This window comes from Arachis ipaensis, chromosome B05 (genome assembly GCF_000816755.2).
Source record: "Arachis ipaensis cultivar K30076 chromosome B05, Araip1.1, whole genome shotgun sequence".
Lineage (NCBI taxonomy): Eukaryota > Viridiplantae > Streptophyta > Magnoliopsida > Fabales > Fabaceae > Arachis > Arachis ipaensis.
The window spans coordinates 112,751,479-112,756,540 of NC_029789.2; the positions used below are offsets into that span (position 1 = coordinate 112,751,479).

General features: G+C 30.4%; 1 long non-coding RNA gene across 14 annotated transcripts; it reads left to right on the forward strand.

Moving 5' to 3' along the window:
* On the forward strand, positions 1–4,482 carry LOC107643825. 14 transcript variants are annotated; one of them, XR_002363376.1, is made up of 10 exons: positions 1–85; positions 480–528; positions 744–778; positions 857–883; positions 1,080–1,197; positions 2,002–2,229; positions 2,673–2,754; positions 3,384–3,429; positions 3,867–3,910; positions 4,246–4,482. It is a non-coding gene; the product is annotated as an uncharacterized LOC107643825 (long non-coding RNA). The 14 variants fall into 14 exon arrangements; XR_002363374.1 differs by having other exon boundaries at positions 1–54; XR_002363375.1 differs by having other exon boundaries at positions 1–54; positions 744–750.

Below are 5,062 nucleotides of genomic sequence, written 5' to 3' on the forward strand. Positions count from 1 at the left end.
TGCTAGCTTCTCCTCATCCATTAACGTGTCTTCTCCTCCACGATCTGTTTCTCAGTTTGCGTTCTAACTTCTCACTTCTAGATCTGTAACTAAATTCACATCTCTGGTTCTAATTACTTCAATGATTGTTATATGCTAATTGTTCTAATTACACACACTCTCAATAATGTTTCCATTTTCGATTTTGTATTCACTGTTAATTATTGTTTCTAGCATTTCGTCTTTCTTGTGGCTTTGATAATTGACTCGATGCTCCTTATCACTAATTTCTTCCTAGTAATTTCATGGAAGTTCTATTTTGGTTCATTTCTTGTAATGTGTTGTTATCAAATTACCGAATTTAGGGTTTTCCTTTTCTTGATTTTGGTTTTGGTTCCATCGAATTTTGATTTTGTTATACTCCCTGTGATTTTTAATTTTGTGATTGTGCCACTGCTTTAATTTTGGCTTTCAATTTTTAATATTTTTTGCTCATGCAGAAGTACATAAAGCAGAACAATGACGTCACTCTCTGTGCACTCGAGATGGGTATCAATTTCTTTCACTTCTCTACTTTCTTTTGTTCGTGCACCTTATTACCTCATTACTTCTTTTTCTGTTTGGTTCCATCAAAAAAATTATCATTGTATTTTAATATAAACGGTTTTTGAAGCTTGATCTATGACATTTTATTATTTTTCATAAAATAATTTATGATTTTATTAACAAAGGATAATAAAGCTTTTCTTTGTATATTAATGCAGGGAGTGAGTAAGTTCTAATAATAAAGGAGGTTTAGGTTGTGACTTAATTTGTTGGAAAAATGAATGGAAACTATGTTTAGGTTGTGACTTAATTCATATTGCTTTGTACGTAGGGAAGCAACCATATCAAGAATCTGCAGGTAATTAGGTGTTATATGGCTTAGCTTGCATATTACATGTTAAAAAGCTAGTTAAAAAGCTTTGATAGTAGTTGTTATTGTCTACTACTAATATACATCAAAAGCTAATTAAAAAGCAATGATGGTTGTGAAAGCTATAAATGACTAAATGTGCAAGGGTCTAACATGCTTGATTTGTACTGCACTTTGTGTTCAGGAGAGTGAAATTTTCAATTACTTGTTGATGACATGGAGCAGTACAAAGTACTTGAGAAAATTGGAAAAGGTGCTTTTGGTTCTGCACTTCTTGTCAAGGATCAGCATGAGAAGAAAAAGTGAGATGCAATTATTTCATTTCATTTCATTTCAGATCAATTTCATTTCATTTTATTTCAGATCAATTTTTTAAACACTATTTCAAGACATGTAATTGTTTTGTGTTAATAGCTTAGCTGGATTTGTTGTAGCATACCGCATCAATTTGTATGTAGAATGTCATTGATTTTGTGACTTGTTTCTGTTATTTAGGATTAGGAGTTGAATTATGTAAATTTAGATATAATTCGTTTAGACAGTTTTTGTCTTGTGTACAAGTCATTCTTGAGATTAGATAGTAGATTCACAAACTAATTTTCTTCTTAGATACTAGAGATAGAAATGTCTCTGCTTATAACAGTAAACTTTATTATTACTCTATGAACCTATGTTATACCAATCCATGCTTATAGGTGAAATTTAGGACCATTATCTAAGTTTATCATGAAAAACATCAACAAATAGATCTAATTGCCTTTCTAATGCTTTTTTTTTTCCGCTTTCTGGCTTGCCGATGTTACAGCTTTAGTGGTCTTGATATGCCATGCAAACTAAAGATCTAATTTTTTGAGAAGAGGGTGTTTTGAAAGGTCTCTGTGAAGGTTTTAGACATTATATATTATTTATTTCCAAGGATCATGGTTCCTGTAAAGAAAATTCTTTTATTAATAATGAAATTTGATTTATGAAATTTGATTTATGAATCACGTACCTATTTCTTGAATTTATTGTGATTCTAGATCATTATCTTCTTAAGAGGTTCATTGCTAATTTGATTGTACTTCTGATGTTTGGTTTTCTTGGCTACATGTTGTGCATTTCAGAGAGACACAATTCAAGCTGTGACAAGTTTTGCCAAACAGAACAAGTTGTCTATTCTCATGCAAGAACAGATGATTGCACATTTGCATATGAAGTACAGAACTGATATAGAAGGGCTGCAGCAGCAAGAGATTATCGAATTACTTCTAGCATCGCTCATTACTTTTGGGAGATTGCTGCAAGTTTTTATATGGTTGAAGAGGCCTTACAGTTCTTATTTCAGAAAATGGGTGAGCAGAATACTTCATTTTTAGCTGTAAATTAAAGAAGCTTTCCTACCACGTAGTTCTCCCATTTAGGTGATTAGGAAGCGTTCTTTTGTTATGTGTTTTTTGGTTTTTTCCATATTTGTTACAAGTTCAAACAGCTGGTACTTGATGGTATTATAAATAAAGGTGATGAATGGATTTCTATCCACTTTTCAAATCCCAACTATTACACTTCAAATGTATTGGTATACTGTTCCTTACATTGATTCATTGTTTAGATACAGGCTTATAAAAAAATTTTAGTCCCTCTAGAAGATTTTTTCTTTTTAACTATCCATTTATGCTCTTATTTTGTGTATTGAATCTGGCTTTCAAGTACTGATGATAGTTGGAGTTACTGATTTGGGATATTTGTATATGTTATTTTTCAACTTGGAGTTTAATTATCTTAATGTTCTATACAGAGAGATCCACAAGCGCATCTATCTGTGTTGCTGGATCCTTCAGTTGTGGAATCTCCAACTGAGCCTAAGTGGTCCCCTGATGGTATGTAAATTTGGCATTTTCTTTAATCCTGAAAAAGAACTTTACATTTTATGTTCGAGGTAATTTTATTGTGTAAGTGAAGGTTATGTTCATGTATATGAGAACCATGCATGTTTAGTAATTGTAGGTAATATTAGACAATTTTAAAGGAATGAAATATTTAGCTATAGTTGTTTCAATTAGAGAAACATCGTAATTATAATTTTGAGTTTTTGATACATTCAATTGACTAGTTGTTAGACTTTAAGGAAAAGGACTTCTTATCCATAATCAATATAATTTTGTTGATAAGTTATAAAGATTTTACATTCCGATTAGAATAATTGAGGTATTGTGAAGAAGTCATTGTGAAGAAGTCATATAAAAATTATTAATATCATTATTATCCGGTCAATAATGAAAGTACACACTGCATCTCAATTTAATACTTACAAGTTTCAACTTATTTTTATTATTAGTGTGTGTGTCCCATTTCTTAATCTTGTGGTCATCAACAAATAATTAATTAAGCTTCCTTACTTATTATTATTACTTACGGATAATAATATGCTTAATTTAATTAATTAGATATAGTGGTATTATTATTGTGTCTAATAATGTTGTTGTATGATGCACAAATTTTAATGCAGATGTATCGGACAGTGAAAACTACAGATAAAGCAGCGGCTTCTTCAGGTTAGTGCATAGTTTTTAATTAATTTACATTTGAAGACATAATGTTTCACATAAACTCATCATCAACAAGGAGGTCTGATCTATCTGTTAACAATTAGGGCCATTAGCATATACAAAACATTTAGAATTTGAGTTCTTTTATAGGACACCAATATCTTTTTGAATTAATAACTACAATTGAATCATATTTTTTTCGGATATCAATTATTAAGGACAAATAATGAATTAATACCACTAATATTCTGAATTGTTATACAAAAATACGTAAGATTAGTCACTATGGATTTATATGTAATAAAAAGATGAGTGGGGATATATGCAGTGTGTATTAAATTGTTGGGTTGATCATATGAGAACAAAGATTATATGCTAATTAATCCTCTTAAGTTTTCTCAAAGAAAGTAGGATTTAAACTGAAATTAATTTTACATTTACAGGTACTTGGCAACATGTATCAAAGCAAATTGCTAGAAGTGATTAGGTGAGCCATATAACTCATGTTTTTGAGAGGCAAGCTGATGGAAGTGTGCCTGGAAGTATGAATATATGCATTTTTTCTTCTCCCATTTTCCCTTTTTATATTGTCAACTGGTAGATTTTATATATGGATATATGCATAATCATATTGCTCCTGCAGATCAAATCCTTTGATTTTTTTCACTGGCCACTATGTTATATACATGATATATAAACAAGATTATTGTTTGGCTGTTCTTAATTCTCATTTTTTGTTTAAATTTATTTTGTGTTATCCAAGTTAATGGTTTATTTATTTATTTATTTTTATTTTGTTTTTAAATTATATTTTTGTTGTAGGAATTGGATCAAGAGGGTGAGATTCCATCGCCAAAAGAGTTAGAAAGTAGATCTTTTGAAGCGAATAATAGAGAAGCGTGATTTTTTTTATGATAGAGACTTGATGTATTAAGAGTTACATATTAAGACTTTCAATACTTTATTTGCATAGGAGTTATTATTTTTTATTTTCAATACTAAAAAAATTATATATTATGTTTAATATTTTATTTATGAGTTATGTAATATTTTGTTGATGAGTTATGATTTCTTGTTATTGTGAAATTTTAAATAAAAAATATTTGTTTAACATGGTAAAAATTATCTTTTTAAACAATTAAAATGTCATTTTTATCCAGTAAAAAGGGCAGTTTGTAGCTGTCATTTTAAACAACATGAAATGCCATTTTAACCAATAAAAATGGCACTGTTAGGGTAAAAATGGCATTTCAAAAATGCCATTTTAACCAACCAAAAGTCACTCTGTCAGGGTAAAAACGGCGGTTCAAAAACGCCGTTTTAACCAACAAAAACGCCACTCTGTCAGGGTAATAATGGCGGTTCAAACCGCTGTTTTAACCAACCAAAACGCTACTCTGTCAGGGTAACAATGGCGGTTCAAACTTTAGTTCAGTGTCATGTGTAACAAGTTCTTTTCTTTCTTTATACTTGACACATTATTCACTATAGACACTTGGCTCACATTCCTTCTTAAAACATTGATGCCCAGCACCTCTTTGGGTTACTAAATGCCTTGTAGTTAGGTTGCTCTTGATAGTGGACTTTCAGCTGATGATCCCGGGTTAGTTAACCCAAGTCACCAAGTGTTGATGCACTC